At 34.6% G+C, this 20,474-nt stretch overlaps 1 protein-coding gene across 5 annotated transcripts in view; it reads right to left on the minus strand.

The window, feature by feature from the left end:
- Positions 1-221: 221 nt before the first annotated feature.
- LOC114274207 (UPF0725 protein At4g28920) overlaps positions 222-20,474 on the minus strand; it is a 43,729-nt gene continuing 23,476 nt past the window's right edge. For 2 of the 5 annotated variants that reach the window (XR_014343644.1, XM_082893656.1), the window contains one exon: positions 13,955-14,067. The gene's annotated coding sequence lies outside the window, so the exon portion shown is untranslated. Of the gene's footprint in view, positions 497-13,748; positions 14,068-15,755; positions 15,801-20,474 lie in introns of those variants that run through there. The other 3 variants (XM_082893654.1, XM_028216076.2, XM_082893655.1) reach the window with 3 other exon arrangements.

Consider the following 20,474-nt stretch of genomic DNA (forward strand, 5'->3'; position numbering starts at 1 on the left):
CCCTTAAGTTAATACTGTTATTACTTTGATATGAAAAAGATTGATTATGCTTCATATGATTTGCAATGTATACTCTTTGATGATACTCTTACCTAAAAATCATGCATATGCTTAAATGTGTGGTACATATTGTGTCACACCCCAAATCCGGGCATGATCGGATGTGGCCCACAGGGACTTAGCCCAAGGCACACGTAGGCCTAAACACGAATCCAATCACATTGAACAACTGAACAATAGTCCAATAATAAATAACCAAAACTCAATCCAGACATGTCACAATTATAAACGGCAAAATCAACCGTAATAAAAAACCATCCAAACTTATGGGATATAAACAACCCACATATAAAAAATAATCCTAAATGAACTTCGATAAGAATAAATATAAATATGCACAAACTTGACATAACACTCTAAACTAAAGGAATGCCCTAGAGGTCCATGCAATTGAGTCCCCGCTACGCCATGAGTCCACTCTAAGTCCTTCTAACACCTGGAAATGTTAAACAACTAAGTCAGCTGATAGCTCAGTGAGTAGCAACATGGATAGTAAATACAGTTTTGAAAACAGGTTCAATTCCAAAATAAGATATATATCACAGAAACTAGATTGACATATAGTTTGGTAAATACAATCTGTTTCAAAAAGAAGGTTCCACAGTTCAACACTCAAAATACTCATGTCTCGCAAGAACATGATAAACGACATTTTCCACTTAAAACAGATTATAACATGAACACCAATAATTTTCTGAGTACCAAGAAAAACAAATAATCTGCCACACAGTTCTCAAGGCTATAAGCCCCGTTGGATCCAATACCGAACTAAGAGTCATCCTCAGGGTGGCACCTGGGCCTTTTCTCAAAGACGATCCGATTGAAGGTCACCTAGTTGTTTTTAAAGGTCTTTTCCTTACAATCGTTGAGCACTAGAGTCATCACGGCCCAATCCGAATCTGTTCCCTAGTGGCCAGAGTTACCACACACAGTGGAATAATTTCCCTGGACTAAATACACACATGGTCCCAATAATCAATACACATCAGTTTTCGCAAAACTTGGTGGTTCATCATTGTAAACATGAGACCAAAACAAATAGTTTACAGTATGCCAAGTTCACACATGTTTCAGAAATAATTTGATTCAATTGATAATATAATAATTTATCAAAACAGTTTAGTCTTGAAACAACAATTTAATTTTCCAACAGTTCAGGGTAGGGGAACATTTATAAAAATACGTAGCATGAAACTACTCAGCTGAAAACGAAATAATATAATCCTCGTATAGAGTGTAAAAGTCCAACTAGTGCCCTAAACCAAGTATAAAAACTACACGTCACAACTAATTTAAAAATACTAAAAAAAATAGGAACTAAGTAACCTCAAACTAAGGCGCACTAACACGGCTCAACCCAACTCACCGTTACTCTTAAATATTACCTAAGTTCATGTTCTTCAAGGTTTAAAATCACCCAAGACATGGGTTCCGGTTGAAACTTAATTAAATGTGACTTTGAGATAAAACAGAGTTTTAAACAAATTTTTCCAATCTATTCGCTAACTTTGAAAATTACAAAACCCACTCCACGCTATTCGAAAAATTTCAAAAACCTCCAGATATCAACTAATATATCCTAAGTTTCAAACCCAATTGGTTTCACTTGATTTTCTTATCAAAATAATTATCTACAATTTATTATATCCAAACAGGTTGTTTTCTGCAGCACTTTAAAGAAATTGACGGTTCTCTTAATATACACGAGCAATCAATGCAAAGCCAAAAACGTACGAAACTAGACTCGTAACCGGTTCTAATGACACTAATTTGATAATTTTTGGATTTATACCCAAAGAGAACAACACTCCCGAATTTACTGTTTCGGACTGGTTTCCTGGACAGATTTGGATACCTCAATTTATATGAATTTTGACTCCCAAAAATTATGAAAAAATTCAGATATGCAATTCAATATGTAATTGATCTACTGTAAAAATTTTAGATTAAAATTTATCCGTTTGATATGGTTTCTTGATTTTTAAAGTTTGCGATTATGTGGAGAATTTTTGGACTAAGATTCACACCGATTCTTTATACATGAATTTAATTCCTTAGATTTCTTAACAGTATACATATATACAAAATACATAAATCTACAACCTCTCCATCAATGAACTAAATAATAATAGAGTAAGGATAAAGAACAAAAACAAAGAAAAGAAGAAAGATGAAGACCTACCACACCCAAAAATTACTCCTTGTTTGCAATCCCCCTTTTTTGTTTCTTCTTTTCTCTCAACTTCTTTCTCCCCGTGGCTGCTGCTATAGAATGTATTAGGAACCTAGGGTTTTTCTTTTCTTTTCTTTGTTATACATAACATAAATGACTCTAGACAAAAATGTCCTTTGTTTTATTTTATTTTATTTTATCTCTCCATTAATTTAAATAAAATACAACTACTATTAGATCAAAATATGCTTACTAATTTGACACTTAATTTTATTTTATTTATTTATTTTTTTTTTAAATAATAAATCTTGCCTTTAAATTGAAGACTTTCACCATAAATTTATTTTAGGTTTTAAAATTAATTAAAAGATCCTCCAAATATTTAATTTGCACTTTAAGATTCACCATCAAAATATTTGAGATTGTAATATTATTATTGTTATTATTTAATTATTTACTTAATTTTTATATTTGGGTTCTCACATATTGAAATTCATGATTTTTCTTGGCATATGAATTGCTATACCTTGAACGTGCTTCATTTTTTTTTTTTTTTGAATTACATTAGCTCCATGAGATTATATTGAGTTTAACCTATTATGAGCAATACTTGGTATTCTACATAATGCTTGAGCTATGATTGTTAAATCTTCTAGATTGCATATTAGTATCTTTGGTAAATTGCATGTTGGTATTATTTTGGCATCCTATTTGATATTATTGACGAGAACATTTCAGTTATGAGCTTTCATTATCATATCTCCTATTGATTTTGCCAAATGAAACAAGGGGAAGAATTTCAACTTGATTATTTTTTAAAATCCCCTCAGTTTCTATTCTGTTTTTGATATCAAACTTATGGGCTTGCACCTTCACATGTTACTATTTTTTTTTTTTGCCCATTATTGTCAAATGGTATGAGCTTCAATTGTATGATCATTATGTGCTATCATTTTTTTGGTATCATAGAGCTACCTTAATATGGATGATTATTTGTGTTATAATGAGATTTACTTTCTTTCATCCTATATGTTGTACCATACTCCATCTTTGTGCTTGATTTTGTTAAAAATGTCATCGGGGGAAAAAAAGAGACTTGATTGTTTTAGTATCTCTGATTATTTTGGTATCTCTATGCTTTTGGTATCTTAATTCTTACAACATGACTGATTAGTTGTTGATAATGTAAGAGGAAGACTGTTTTCCTCAAGGAAGAGTGACTTGAACTTTAGCTCCATATTTATGCTCTTACTTTGCAACCTTGTTTGATCTATGCATTGTTATGTCTATTATAATCTTGAGATTGGTATGCTCTTGCTAAGAAATTGAGAATTAGATAATGCTCAAATGCTTCTCATATACTCATTAACAATTTGGTCTCTCATTATTATTTTTTGTTTTGGCTTAATTTTCTTATTTTTTCTCTGCTTTATAATTTCATTTTTCAGTACTTAAATATAGACACAACAACAAATCAAAATACAAATATTTACATAAAAAAAAAATACCCTTCATTTTTTTTACGGCCACATGCTGATCAAAATAATAAAAAAAACCCTTCATTTTTTTCCGGCCATACGCCAATCTTACTTACTCGCCTCTTCCATCGTTTTCTTCTTCTTTTTATCACATTGGGCGACCCTTGACACCCCTGCCCCCGTGCTTTCGTCGAGAGTGGCGACTCCTTGTTGACTATCAAAGGCCAAGAACGACGTTGCTCCAAATCGGGCCATAGAGGTGGTCTTCCGTTTAAGCATGCATTGGAGCAGAGAGAGTTGGGCGTTGACCTGATGGAGCTTAATCGTCCTGTTCTGCAATCGGTGAGCCAATTTTGTGACTGCCATCACCATCTCCATACAGGACGTCAGTGTGAAATGATTGGCTTCTATGTCAGATTGAGCTACCATGATTTGCACAATCGACATCATAGGAAGGTTAGGAAGAGGAATGACAGGAAGAGTAGGAGTAGGGGCACTCGGTCCAGTAGAGCTTTTGGGATCATTCAGGTCCGGAAATAGAGTGAGGGGACAGGATGAGAAAACCATGGTTTAGAGGTGAGAGGTGTAAAAGAAATGAGTTGCAAAGAAATAGAAGAGAACAGACTGAGGTTTGGCCTCCTCCGTTTAGTTTTTTTTTTTTTTTGTCTCTCGATGAAGAAGAAGAAACAGACGAGAGTGGTGAAGAAGAGATAGAAGAGAATGGTGAAGAAGAAAATGGAAGAGTGTGTGATTAAGAAAAAGGCAAAAGAGAAGAAGACAAGAAGGGAGAGGGAGCCGAGGTGCGTACAAATCAAGGCCTGCTTTTGTCAGCCAATGACACAAAAGTGAGGCCGCATGTCAAACGCGTTTATCGAAGGCAAAAGAGAGGCGCGGGAGAGTTGTATGTGTAAGCATATATGTATATATATGTTTTGAATTGTATAGATGCCATTTATCCCTATCATTTTCCTCTTCCTCCTCCAGATTCTGACCCATGATTTCCTTTTGATAATGTCACAGGGGGAGAAATTATATGATGTTATATATTATGGAATTATTTGAAAACTAATCTGATGATTATGTATTTATAGTTTGATATCTTAGTCTCATATCATGTCTCTAATTAAAACTTGTTTATTACACATGTACTAACTTATGTTTTTAGAAATGAATTCAGGGAGCATGACTTGAGGGGGAGCTTTTCTTACTCCCAAATCAAATCAAAACATCATTGTGTGCCATCATCAAAAAGGGAGAGATTGTTAGACTTATTTATTTTGATGATTTATTTAATTATGTTTTTAATTTATTTGAAAGAGAAAAATAAAATCAAAATTTATTTTGATAATTTATTTGAAAGAGAAAAATAGAATCAACATTTATTTTGAAAGAAAAAAATAGAATCAAAATTTATTTTGTCCCATTATTTCTTACCTAAAACTTTTATCCTAAATGCTATTAGAATGTATTTAATATTTGATTAAATAAGGAGTTCAAATAGCCCAAAACAGAGGTTCAAACAGCCCAGCCCAGCAGCATGCCAAAAGGTTCAAACAGCCCAGCCCAACAGCAGGCCAAAAGGTTCAAACAGCCTAGCACAGCAGCAGGCCAAAAGATTCAAGTGAAAGATATTCAAATTAGTAATGATAGAGTGAAAGAAATTCAAATTAGTAATGATGGAGTACAACAGCTATAAACGGCTATAAATTCAAATGAATACAACGGCTATAAACGGCTATAAATGGCTATAAGTTTCATTATACATACCAAAGCCTCTAATGTAAACAAGTGACAAGAAAAATCAGAAAATATTCTTTGATCTATAATCACTCACATCTATTCTCTGAAAAATTCTCTGAGAAGTGTTCTTCAATTTTTGTTTACATGTTCTCTCAGAAATTATACACTGAGCCTTATAGCATTAAGCTCATCTTTCCCGTGTGAGATTTACAAAAAAATCAAAGCTTTATTTTATATATCTATCTTTGAGAGATATTTATTGTAAGCTTTCTTTGAAAGCAAAAATACCATTTCATCTCGTAAAAGTGTTGCAAACACTGTGTTCTTGAAATCTTGAGAGTGATTGTAAATCACCTAAGATTTGCAAGGGTTTTGGCTTGTGAAGTCTATGTAAAATTCGTGGAGGATTGCTCCATTTGGAAGGAGGTTGCTAGCACCCCTGTGAAGCTAGAAGATAGTGGAAAATCTCAAGTGAAGCTTGAGAAGTGGATGTAGGCTTGGTTGAAGCTAAACCACTATAAATCTGTTTGTCTCTTCTTCCCTAATCTCTTTACTTTCTTACTACTGCTCTAGCTATCTAATATTCATGTGTTAATCATTTGATTTACCCTGTATGTTATTTATACTTCATTGTTATTTTGCTTGACCATTTATTGCTAAATTCATCACTGTGCTTGTTAATAATTTGTTGTACTAGTAGTTAATTTTATTGGGGTATTATTAGTTTTAATTTGTAGAAACCTAATTCACCCCCCCTCTTAGGTTGCTTTTTGGGTAACATATGGGTTTAGTGATGAGGATAAGGATTGTAATGCAACTGTTGATGATGAACATGAATCAAATGGCACTAAGAGTTTGAGTGATAACGGTAATGAGGAGTCAAATGAAGATGATGATAATGTACTTAGTGATTACCAATCTGGTGATGATAAAGTAAGATATTCTAGCAGTGATGATGAATTTGATGGTGAAGTAGAGTGGATGGATAATGAAGAGATGGCATATCCAAGCAACCAATTTGATAGTACCTATAGTGGAAAAGAACTGTATTTCAATCAAGAAGGAGAAGTGGTATTAGAAAAAGGGAATGATTTTTCCAGATGTGCATAGGTTCAGAGCTACATTGAGGGACTATACAGTGCAGACTGGTTTCAAGATAGTGAGGGAAAAAATGAGAAAGCTAGAGTGACAGCCCATTGTGCTGCTGAGGAACACCCTTGGAGGATTCATGCATCTTCTCTTCCAGATGGGATAAATTACAAGATCAAAACCTTGGTACCTAATCACACATGTAGTAGGATGAACCAAAATAGTGAAGCAACATCAACTTGGATTGCCAAGAAATTGGTTGATAGTTTTAAGGAGAATCCACACATGGGGTTAGACACTATGCAAGTGAAGCTTAACAAACTTTATGAGATTGAGGCCTTAAGAATTCAATTGTGTAGAGCCAAAAGGAAGTACAAGAAAGAGCTGGAGGGTGATCATGGGGGCCAGTATGTGTTGCTGCCAACATATGTTGAGGAAAATAAGAAAACAAACCCTAGTAGCTTAGCTGTCATAAATTATGAGCTGCCTCCTACCCAAGTCTCAAAAGATGGAGAAGAACTAGACCCTATTCATATTCCTCAGTATCCATTGTTCCAAAGAATCTTCATATCATTTGAGGCAATGAAAAAAAAGGTTTTATTGATGAATGTAGGCCCTTCATAGGGGTGGATGGTTGTCACTTGAAGGGTCCCTATGGTAAAGTGTTAATTTGAGCAGTTGCCTTAGATGGAAATAATGGTTTGTTTCCATTGGCATTAACAGTAGTGGAGGGTGAATGTAAGGACAGCTGGACATTCTTTTTGGAGAACTTGAGAACAGTCATAGAAGATGCACTGCCTTCTAGGCCATGGACCATCTTGTCTGATCAGCAAAAGGTAATTTACTTATGAAAAATGCTTGAGACCCTCATTTTTTGGAGACCCCCACAACCCCCTTTGGATCTCCACCATTGATGTATGTGTGGGGCCCACTCATGTATGTGTGGGGCCCACTCATGTATGTGTGGGGCCCACACCATCAATGGTGGAGATCCAAAGGGGGTTGTGGGGGTCTCCAAAAAAATAGAGTCTCAATCATTGTTGGTTATTTGTTCAACAACTAATCTATTTGCATAATGCATTATCCTCTAATTTTATACTTGTAATGGTTACTAATCTTTTATTATTTGTGTGTACAGGGCCTTGACAAGATTGTGAGTGACATTATACCAGAGGCTACTCATAAAAGATGTTGCATGCACTTATTCAACAATTTTAGAGCAAAATTTCCTGGATTTATGTTAAGGAAGCAATTCTGGAAGGCAGCGAAGGCATATAATCAGAGGGAGTATGAGCAGGATATTCATACCATTAAGGATATATCAAATGATGCTTTCATATGGTTACAAAAAGTGCCAGTTGAAGGAAAGGCTAGGTATGCATTTGATGCTAGAATGAGGACTGATCACATCACAAATAACATAACAGAGTCCTTCAACAATTGGTTGGGAAATATGAGATGTCAGCCTATTTTAACCATGTTGGAGATAAAATGCAAGTTGATGGGTAAGTTGCACATGAGATATCAGAAGGCTCTACAATGGAAATCTAATGTCACTTTGAACATTAAGAAACAACTTCAAGTCACACTGAAATGGTCAAGGTATTGTAGAGTAGAGTATGCAAGAGGTCATGAGTATGAGGTGAAGGATAATGAAGGGGTGAATCACATTGTCCATCTTGGCATGATGACTTGTGTATGTAGACAGTGGGAAATTTCTGGGGTCCCATGCAAACATGTTGTGGCTGCAATTTCTCATAGTAGATTGACCTTAGAAGATTTGGTCCACCCATACTACTCTAAGCAAACTTACTTGACAGCTAATGGCAGGATAATTCATCCCATCTTAGACCATACCATGTGGACACTTATACCAGGGGACCCTTTATAACCTCCACCTCTAAAAAGATTGCCCAGAAGGCCAAGGAATGCTAGGAAAAGGGCTGCTCATGAGCCTCCAGCTGGAACAAGTCAAAGCAAGAGGTCTAGTACCTTGAGATGCAAATGGTGCATGCAATTTGGACACAATAGAAAAACTTGCCAAATAGGTCCAATAAGGGGTGGAACTAGTGACGGTGGCAGAATTGGTGGTAGAGGCAATGGCACCACTGCTGATAGGGGCAATGACACAACTGCTGATAGGGGCAGAGGTTCTGTGAGAGGCAATTCAGTTGGAAGGGGCAGTTCATCTGGAAGAGGCAGTTCATCTGGAAGAGGCATTTCATCTGGGAGGGGCACTTCAACTGGAGGGAAAAATCAACTGGGAGAGGCAAGGGCAAGGCCAATGCCAAGCATGTTTGAGTGTAAGTTTTTCATATTTGTTTAGTCTTCCTATTACATTACTTTAGCATGCACGTGTAAGTTTTTTTTTTCATATAGCATGAATCCAACAGTGGTTCTTTTTGTTTGTTTCATCGTTTCTTGCAGATGAATTAGCTATGATGATGACGACGTTTTTGGTACAAGTACTTACCATAACTTTAAGGTATATAATACATATTTCTTTAGTGCACAATTAGTGAAGATCATGTTCCACTTTTTGTATTTTTGTAGTGGACATGAAATAGTAAGCATAGACCATGAAGACAATGTTCCACTTGTTGTATTTTTGTAGTGGACATAGCGGCTAGTACAAAATGTAATGGAATGATGTATAGTGCACACTTGGTGTTTATGTTTATATTTTGGGAATGTAATGGAATGATGTATAGTCAAAAAACTGCATCATACTTATATATTGATGATCACATAAGGTCCATTAAAAAACATTCTTACAAAACATTACAAAAGCTTTAAAGTCCTAGCAATTCCAATTACATTTTCAGAGCAACCATCAAGGAAATCAAACACAATACAACATTCTTGATCATTACTATCTTCATAAACCCCTTGTTTGCTTCAAGTACTTGCATCCTTATTTGCATAGCCCCTATTTGGTTCATTAAATTCACTGTAGTGGTATCTTCTTCATAGGGTAGAGTGTGCCTGTTAACAATAGCTTTAGCGTCTTCCATCATCATTTGTTCTCCAACAGATAAGTTTACTGGTTTGCACCAGTCCCAGAAAGAGCATTTCCCATGTAGGCATAAATAATATAATTTGCCTCTATTTTTCTCTGATTTTGTGACTTTAATTGCTGCTTTGCTCCCACAATAGCAGATCTTACTCCTATACTTGATCACCCCACTCCATTACTCGATGATGACATATCCATATGATCCTACATTTTATGGAATGTGAGAGTTATAATGCATTTTTAGAACATATATTGCATTATTGTGCTTGACTGTGCTCTATTTGTGACTTATGTTAGACTGTGGATTGTGGACTTGATTTTTTTTTTTTTTTTTAATAATTACTTAATGTGAATGTGAATGGTAGCATGCTTGTGTTGTGCTTGGTTGTGGAGCTTTGTCTTTTGTTTTATTTACTTCCAGTTCTGTGTGTTGTGCTTAGTTCTGAAGATGAGATATTGCCTTGGGTATATATAGCTGGGTTCAAAAGCCCTGAGGGAATTATTGGCATTTTTGGGATTGTCTTTGATGACCTCAACATTTTCTATTACTTGCGATAACAAAAGTTATAACAGAGGGGAATTTGGAGAATGTCAAGTACAGTAGGGGAGGTTTATGTAATTATTCAAACCACAGGAGATGTCCTTCTATTTGTCAGAAACCTCAGGGGAGGTGAGTGTAATTTACCCTATATATATTGTTTTCAGGTCAAACTCTTTCAACCCATCTTTCTCTCTCCTCCTCTTTCTCTCTTTATCTTTCAATGTCGACGCTTCCGAAAGCCAACCAATCCATCTCCAAATGTCGAGGCGGCGGTCAGGGCGAGTACTACTGCTGCGTCAATCCAATACACCGGCACATGTTTTTCTCTCCTCATCTCTCTCTCTCTCTCTCTCTCTCTCTCTCTCTCTCTCTCTCTCCTCCTCCTCCTCCTCTCTCCATCTCTCACTTCTCATTCCTCTCTCTTTCTTCTCCAACCACTACACCGTCAAAAACAACAACGTCACCACCACCGTTGCACCATCTTCAGCCGTTGTTTTTGATGTCACAAACCTTGGCGCAAAATATCGAGACCCAATGCCCCCTCCAAGACTAAGGTTTACACCGACGTCAATAGGGGTAACTATACAAACACAGTGGCTCATATCTGAAACTATATATATATATATATATATATTGTTGAAAATATCTAAGGAGAAGTTGAAAGAGAGTAGCTCAGATCGGTGTTGTTCATAATCTAATTATCTTTTTTTTTTTCTTTCTTTCTTAGTTGCTGTTGTTGTTGATGATAATTCCAACAAATAGTGGCAGAAAATTTATGTGTTGTTATTCAGCAGATAGATCTGTTTATGCTTTCTCATATCTGAATTTTTTGGTTTAGGGTTTGTTGTTGTTGTTGTTCAGATAGGTTTAAAAGAATTTATGTTAGATATAATCAATTTTGAACAGATAGATTTCAAGAGATAGGGAAAAATATGATAGATTTTAAACACACACACACAGGGAGAGAGAGTGACAAATTCACAAATTTTAAACAGATAGAGAGAAATCTACAAATTTTCAACAGATAGGGGAAAAATTGATGCTGATGATGATGATTGCAAAAGATAAACAAAAAATTTAACATTGATTTTCAACAAATAGAAAGAAAAAAAAATTGAATAGATAGATAGAATTTAGGGAAAATTTTGAACATATAGATAGCATTTATGAGGGGAAGTTGAACAGACAAATATAAAATTGAATAAATGAATAGAATTTAAGGGGAAAAAATTGAACAGGTAGATAGAATTTAGGAGAAAAATTGAACAAATAGTCAAAAAATTTGAATAGATAGATACAAATGTGAACACAGACAAAAAATTTGAACAGATAGATATAAATTTGAATAGATAGTCAACGAAAAGTCAAATTTACTATATTTTTTAAAAGTCGTGAAGAGTGCTATATAGACCAACTATCTCTTTATTTTTAGAGTTGAACACTCAAAAATAATATATTTGCTTTCAATTGAAATTTGAAACTATGGTCACTGCTTCCCCAAGATTAAAACTAGAACATTTAATTGGGATTTGGAAATAAAATGAGGAAACAATGAAAATTTTAAATTTTAAATTTGAATTTAAAAACAAAAAAATAAAAAAATATATTAAAAAAAAAAAAGAAAGAAAGAAAAGAACAATATGATCATAACATTCTGTTAACCCAAAACTTAAAATTAAAAAAAAAATACAAAAACAAAAAGAAGAAGAAGAAGAAGTACAAGTAACCCAAGTGATAACTAAAATTGACAATGGAAATATTAAATTCTACTTTATTGTTTTGGTTTCTATAATCACATTATTTCAAACAACATATTTAGGATTTCAATACGCAAAACTACAAAAGAATTGCTAAAGACTTATAATCCAATGGTACCCATAGTTCTAAAAAATGGTCAGTATGTAGCATGCTGGCCAATTCATACTGAGAAAATTAGGTCCCGTTATGGATACCCATTGGTATCGTGGTGTGACTGAAAATCACAGTCGTATCGATCGATTCCCATTACGTAATGGGTTGTAACCATTTTTCAAGCCTCGATGGGCCGATACTCACCGCGGCAAAGGTGTGGGATAGAAATAGACGAATTGAGCCAATCTCCAAATTAGATAATTAAATGATGAAATTAAACCTTAGATATATAACATTTATTTCTTTTATTTTTTTTAAACATATTGAATTTTTTTAACACATACAAATTAATCTCGTGATATATAATAATTTTTTCTACTTTTATATTAGCAAAATAATAAAAAGATATATACTTCTAATATTTAAAAGAAAATTAATACATAACATCTATTTTTTTTCATTTTAAATTTTTTTTAAACATGTGTAAATTAATCTCATGATGTATAATAGTCTCCTCTTTTTTTCTTTTTTCTTTTTTTTTCTCTTTTGTATTTGCAAAATCATAAATGAAAATATAATTCTAATGTCGTATCTAGACAATTAAAAATGATCTTAGTAAAATAAAATAAATAAACTTCAAATAAAAAATAAAATATATTTCAAATTTAGTATTGTCACATTGTAAACAATTCAAAAGGACAAACAAATAAGCCACACATTTTTTCCAATTAAATAGTTCAAGGACTATGTACCTCAAGACTTATAATTTGTTGTCCCTTTTATCCAATTCGCTCAAACAAACATTGCCCTAATTGACTTGTCCTATCTGTCTTTTTTTTTTTTCTTTTTTTCTTTTTTGTTTTTCTTTCTGGATTGAAGTAGTAGAAACCAATTTTTTGCTTTACTGGTTAATTGAAGCAGTATAAACGGGTTTTTAGTTGCTCTTTTAATTTGTTTTCCTAGTGTTGGATCTTTTCAATAGAAAAATATTTATTTTAATTGACTTGTCCTATCTTACTTTTTTGTCTTTTTAATTTTTTGTTTTTCATTGTAAACTCTATTAGTAGAAAGGATTTTTTTGCTTTACTTGGTAAATTGAAGCAGAAGAAACGGGATGGGGTTTTAACCCTGTTAGGGGCACAGGTGGTGACAAAAAAATTATCCTTGTTAGGGGACATGAACAAGGATTAGAAAAAATTAAAATTAGAGATCAGGGACGAAGTTTAAAACCCACCCCTCCTCGGCCCGTTGCCATTCCTACTAATGAGGTTAGTCACTCCACAGAGTCTGTCTGCATGACCTTAGGAAATACAGTTGCACAATGCATCTAGATCAATGCGATACTTCACAAATCACTCTTCGAGTAGTCTCACCCTCTCATAAACATTGATTTGAGTCATTGCTGCTTCGTAGATGTCAACAATGTGCAAAATAGTCATGAGAATCACAATGCAACAGCTATACTACCAACTGGGCCTAGCGTGTGATTCTTAATCAAGCACCATCAACAAAATATACGAAAAAGGGGAAATTCAATCATTATGCCAATGTCCTTCGAACAAACCATTTTCAATTCATGTGAAACACATGTGGGCGCAATTTTTTCACACAAAACACCAAGCCATAGGCACAGGAAACAGACATCAGTTGGTTTGACTTCCATCACATAGAAACAACTTTTGTAGACACCTCACACTTTCCCATTCAACAGCATGCGTATGGGGCAACTCCATCGTTTAGGATGCTTTGGGGTTAGGTTCTTTTACATGTTTAAAGTTAAAAAACAACTTGGACAAGCAATTTGCTCTAGTTGTTATGTGTCATACATTTCACTTGTCAAACAAAACATCATCTGACGACATTGTTTTATAAATATTAGTTTAGATATTAGCTTAGAATATTAATCTAGACATATACTAAATCAAGTAACAACATAATTGTCAATATCCAACGTTTTTGACGTCAACAAACCCAGTTCAGCCTAACCAACACAACCCTACCACCACCACATGTACAAAGATTCTAATATTATATTCATTTTGTTTCATAGTAGCACACCCTTCCAACAACTGACTGGGACTCCATATGCATATTACCTTCGTGAAATCTTCAATCTCACCTGCAAGTAACCAAACTATACAATCAGCTCTAAAACAGAGGCATCTAAAGCAACCACTTGTTCACCAATGTTGGATTATACAAAACACTTTTATGGCTATACAGTTTTATATGTGATCAAAACAAATATGCAAGTGCTTGCAACATCAATTTTTAGTGTTCAGTTATTGCTTCACCCACTATATTTGCCAGTTATTAGTATAGATTTTATTCAAAATAAGATACAGGATGCAGTCATTTGTTTAGACTATGGGCAACTCAAATTGGGGTTGGCTCTCATAATCTCTAATCATTTCAAGTTGTATCCTTAACTTTTACTTGGCCATTTAAACATTTCCAGCTCGTAAATTCCAAGGCTCTAAGTCTATGTATGTCATTAGACTACCTTCTTGTAAAACATAACTAGTCAATACACCAAACACAAGAAAAATTGAAGACTGTTATTACACAAATTTCAAACACAAACCTCATAGAAGGAAAGTTGATGAATTTTATTGCATTGAACGAGAAATTTGGAAAATATCAAACTGAAATGATCAGTAAGAATAAATATATATAGACACATACATACAAACACGCAAGAATAAATGAAGATGAAAATTAACATACTCATAAATAACCCTTTCTTACTCAGATCTAAAGTTGTAAAATCTGATTACATAATGACTCAGCTTATTTATTTTTGTTTTTAATTGGTTTCCTAATATCAGATCAGGATATTGTTCTACATGCAGACCACATTTACTTTTCTTCTTTTTATACGGATACACAGTCAAGAACAATACAACATCAAGTGCAACTCTTTCAACACTAGTAGAAATATAAAACATCCCTATCAAATTGCTGGATTAACTGTGCAGAGATAAAATTGAATAACTGTCCTGTGAGGCTATGACTCGTAAATTGTTCGTCTATCATCTCAAATAACTTTTGATGTGATATAATTTGGAATTAATTTTTGAAATTGGGATGCACATGCAAGACATAGAATTAATATTTGATCTTTGTATCCCGCTAACAACAAAATCAAAAGAAAAATATTAGAAGTTTCAACTAAACTCAGCATTGTTGAAACAGATATGGGAACAACAAAAAAAAAAGTCACAATGTGTAATTAAAATACAAACATGTTAAGAGTGTGATGCGTAAGATACAAAAAGGCAATGCAGATGAGCATTGCATTAACACGGAACAATGATCCATGTGAAACCATACATAACATAGATGTGCTGAAGAAAAAATAAAAATGAAAAAATGAGAAAGAATGTCATGATAGCAGAAAACTAAAAATTAAGAATAATGCTATATGTACCAATTAATGTACTAACGGATGATGTGGCATAATTTTAGAAGTTTTAGGTATTTGTAATTTGTTTAATAGGTGGGGTCAGTAATAATGGCATAACACTAGTTGGTACACTAGTGTGTACATTAATTGGTGCATGTAGCACCACCGAAAAAGTAATTGTTAACAAACAATCAATGTGCTAATAAATAACACATAAATTAACCATCCACACGCTTGGTTCAACTCGACTAAGACTTAATTAAAAAAAAGACATAAATTAGACTTCCACATTTCACTAAAAGCATAAATAGCATTCACATCATAGATGGCCACCAATATATCCTTAATGTTCAGAGATTTTATTAAATATAAACTCCAATCCCATTTCAACTATACCTGATTTCAGCCATACACCAACAACAAAAAAGTCCAAATTCCAATGTTACCTTGTACAAAATAAGTAGGAAAAGTAACCAATTAGTCCTATTTTTCCTAGAAAAATACTAACAAGTCGTACAAATTTTCTAGTAGGACAATTAAGTCCTACTTTGCAAATTTTGTTCCAAAGTAGTTCAATACTAATTCTTTCTTTCAACTTTACCCCTTGTCATGGCCATTAATCACTATACACATAACTCAGTGATCATTGACACATTTCTATCACCCTTTTTTTCCTTTCTCTCATCCATCTTTACCAATTCAACATTAATTTTGATCCACAGGTAATCCCCATTAATAACCAACCCATCATGAACAATTGTATTTGCTGTTGTCAAGAAAAATATGAATCAATAAAAAGGTAAATTAAGGCAAATTATGAATCAGTTCACAACATCAAAGAAAAAAATGTTTGAATCAAAATTATAATTGTACTAAAGGTGATTGTCAAAAAAAATTTGCTAAAATAATCTCATATTAAACAGCAATGATTTATTAGGCTAAAATGGTAGGAAGAGGGAGGGTGGGAGGGTGGGTGGGTGGGTGGGTTTATATGAGCATCTTCACCAAGAAGGAGCTATGAGTATACTGATATTGACAACACATGTTTGCTGCAAATGCCAGGAGTTAGCTATAAAGCAAGCTATCATTTTTGCTCCCAAGGCAGATGAAGCAAGAAATACAAGAGTAGGTTTCGTAGCTATCAATGTCACAAGGACAAAGCTAGAGTGAGGCGTATAGAGTGATGCTTTTAAAGGTGAAAGTGCAACGCAAGGCATTTTACCCTTGTTGAGGCGAGGCGTAAGCCTTTTGAATTTTTTAATTTTTACAAAATACAAAATTAATTTAATATAGCATAAAAAGAGTAAAAAAACAAATAAGAATTAGCAAATAAAATTCATAAAAGCCATTCTAAGCATAAAATCAAAATTAATTAATAAATTCAAGTATTATAAGAGTTTTCTAAGTCATTCTCATTAATACTATAATAAAAAAATAACTTAAGTTATAATAATAATAATAATAATAATAATAATAATAATAATAATAATAGAAGAAGAAGAATGGAATAATAATAATAATAATAATAATAAATTAAGGAAGAAGAAACTAAGTTATAATAATATTAATAATAGTCTAGATGAGTACAAAACAAAAAGATACATAAATACTGTCTCTATAGATATTTGAAATGGCGATACAAAAAAAGAGAACCAACGAGAGAGAGAGAGAGTCAACTCGAGAGAAAGCGAGAGATAGACTTCGTACCTTGAAACCCTAGTTCGTTGGAGAAGATTAAAAGACTGATTCGAAGTTGTTGGGACTCTGATTTGAAGAAGATCGACTTAAAGGTAAGTACTCTATCGTTTCCGTTTTTTATTTTTGAAATCTAACTCCTCCAAGGCTTGAGCCTCACCATCGGATGCGTGAAACGCGCATAAAACGCGAGAAATGCGTACGTCTCTGCGATTGAGGCATGCGCATAGCTGGAGTCTCACCTAAAAAAGAACGCATCTGTGCATTTCTGCTGCACCTCACCTCGAGTCGCACCTCGTTTGTGCCTTTGAAAACCTTGGTATAGAGGGAGCGCAGATGCAATAAAATTCTAGTATGGCATTTTCATAATAAAATTTTAAAAGGTAAAGGAGGAATATAAGAAAAATAGGACTTTTCTAAAAATATTTATGGAAAGTAGGACTGAATTGTCGTATAAAAACTTGATAGGACTGAACTATATTTCCTTTGTAAAACTAGGACTCATCTATTACTTTCGGAATAAGTAAACAAATAAGTATTCATAGAGGCGCTGAAGTTGGTCATTTTCATTTATTAAAAATAAATTAATAGTGCTTCTGATACAAAGAGTGTGAAGTTCCTCATGGGAGTGATGTCTTTTACTCAACCCTACCCACCACCTTGCAGAAAAAAAAGGTCCTAAGGGGAAGGAAGTGTGAATAGAAACCCATGAACTTATCAATAAAATTCAAGAAAGAAAAGGCCACCACCATATGTAACGTTAACATACTCTCTACTCTCAAATTAATCAATATGTATTCTGATTTCATGTTTGTAGAAGGGCGGGCAAGACCAAATTAAGATTGGCAAATACATAGCTGACAAGAGTAAAAATCACTTTATTATTGTGAAGTCGTGCTATATCATCCAATACTCAACTAATGTTTAGTCCAAAGATACACATTGTACTAAATTTGGTGGCAACAAAAAAATAAGGTTAGTCTGAGAGCTTTAATTCCATTAAGAATACTGTTTTCCGCACAATCCATTTTACCCCATGTGGCATGGCTGAGAGCACTTTATCTCATGCCTTTCAAAAATAGCCAAATACCATCCACGTGATTTTGGCACTAAAGTGCTACCATTACATTTTCCATCTATACAGATAGATATTGTGAAACACGCACTTGTTAAGAGAATAGGACGAAAAAAAATTAATCAAGTCAAATTTAATCGTTGTCTTCATCTTCCCCTGCCATGTCCGTCCTCCTCCCTCACCTCCCTCATCATTCCTCTTTGATTTGCTTTCTTACCACCCATTCTTCTTCAAAAGATCCACACCAAGAAGACCCTTGTCCCAGGACTTCCAGTCCAGGCTTCTCCTTTATAAAAGCCTCCATTTCCACCCCCACCCAATATACAGTTGCTTCCTAGATTCATTTAACAGAGAAATCATTAACCCTTAGAGTTCCTATGTAACATTTTTCCCATCTATAATGATTTTATTTTATTTTTTGATCAGCAACAACAAAGATATATTAAGGCACAAGGCCAAAAAATAAGTGAGGATGAGGCTTCCAAACAGCGAAAAGAAAAACAAAAAAACACTCAGTGACATCTACAAAATACAAACCGACACCTGCAAGCATAAAAAGTGGAATCCCTTGGAACACTAGACTCGCCGAGGCCCAAAAAGACTCCGAGTATCTCACTCTTTCCCATAAAAAATCTATATCACGAGAAGAAACTCCTTCGAAGACACGCCCATTTCTTTCCAACCAAATGACCCAGAAAATTGCAAAGACAACACAACTCCAAAGCACTTTAGCCCTCTTCTGCCTTCCTAAAACTTGAAAATCAAATATATCATTTGAATACTTCCTTTTGGAGCCACCCACATCACATTGCCCAATCCAAACACCCTATGCCACAAATGCCCAGCCACCGAGCAGTGCAAAAAATAGATGATCTAGAGATTCTCCACTCTTACAACACATGCACCATTGAGGATTAACGCGAAGGTCTCCTCTTTTGCAATGAATCATTTGTCAAAATGCCCCCATGAACCAAGATCCACATGAATACCTTCACGTTAAGAGGAGCACATGCCTTCCAAATCTTCTTATGAAACAGAAATTGAGGTACATGAGGACTGTCAATGATTTTGTCAAGAAAAGATTTACAAATAAAAGAACTCAACAAATGAATACTCCAAACCCACCGATCCTCCAAATTTGGAATCAAAGAAACGTTTTCGAGCCTTGACAATAGAGATACCAATTCCCGAACTTCCCTCTCATGAAGATTCCTGAGAAAATTAAAATTCCAGGAAAAAGGAGCCAACAAAGAGCATGCCATGGACGCAATAGAACAATTATGAGATTGAAAAACTCTATACAAAAGTGGAAAGGACACAGCAAAGGAAGAAGAACCCACCCAAACATCCTCCCAAAATTTGGCCACTTCCCCATTACCCACCCTCACAAAAATGGATCGAGACCAGACTGGATAAATATGAGAAATTGATTTCCAAGGAGCACGCCCATTACCCCTAGTGACCACCTGAGTCCCTACCATTAACATGAGTCCCATATTTACTTTTAATAACTGCATGCCATAGTGAGTCACACTCAATTGGAAATCTCCATAACCACTTACTAGCAAAGCCATGTTTCTAGCCACAATATTATCAATGGCCAAACCCCCCCTTCTTCTTAGGTAAGGGCACCGTCTCCCATTTCATCACATAATCCTTCTTTCCTTCATCGTTCCCTTCCCTTCCCAGAGAAAATCCCACATCAACTTTTCTAGAGATTTTGCCACCTTGACCGGAATCTTGAACAAATGAAAGAAATAAATTGGAATTCGACTTAGCACTGTCTTAACTGAAGTGTACCTACCCCCTCGGGAGAGTAAAAGCCCTACTCCACCCTTCTAACCTCTTACCTATCTTTTCCACAATTGGATTTCAAAACACTTTACCTCTTGGGTTACCCCCCTCCCAATAGGAGTCCCAAATACCTCATTGGAAATGTCTCAATACCACAGCCGAGTAGCTCAACCACTCACTGAATCTTACTTAAATCTGCATTAATACCCGCTACACTACTTTTCTCTAAATTTACCCTAAGACCTGAGAGCACCTCAGAAAGCCTCACCACCGAAAAGAGGTTAACCATTTGACTCTCGTCCCCCGTAGAGAAGAAAATAGTGTCATCCGCAAACTGCAGATGTGTCAAACTAATCCTATCTCTACCGGCTTGTAAGCCTTCAAACAGACCTGCCTCTTTAGCCCTATTCACTATCCTTCCTAACACATCCACTACCAAAATGAAGAGAAAAGGAGATAAAAGGATCTCCTTGTCTCAGCGCTCGAGATGCCTATTTTTGATGATTGGCACCCCAACTATAATGATTGGCACTCTACTTTTGATGATGCCTTCGTG

The sequence above is a fragment of the Camellia sinensis genome, chromosome 11 (genome assembly GCF_055761805.1).
Source record: "Camellia sinensis isolate YWXY chromosome 11, ASM5576180v1, whole genome shotgun sequence".
Lineage (NCBI taxonomy): Eukaryota > Viridiplantae > Streptophyta > Magnoliopsida > Ericales > Theaceae > Camellia > Camellia sinensis.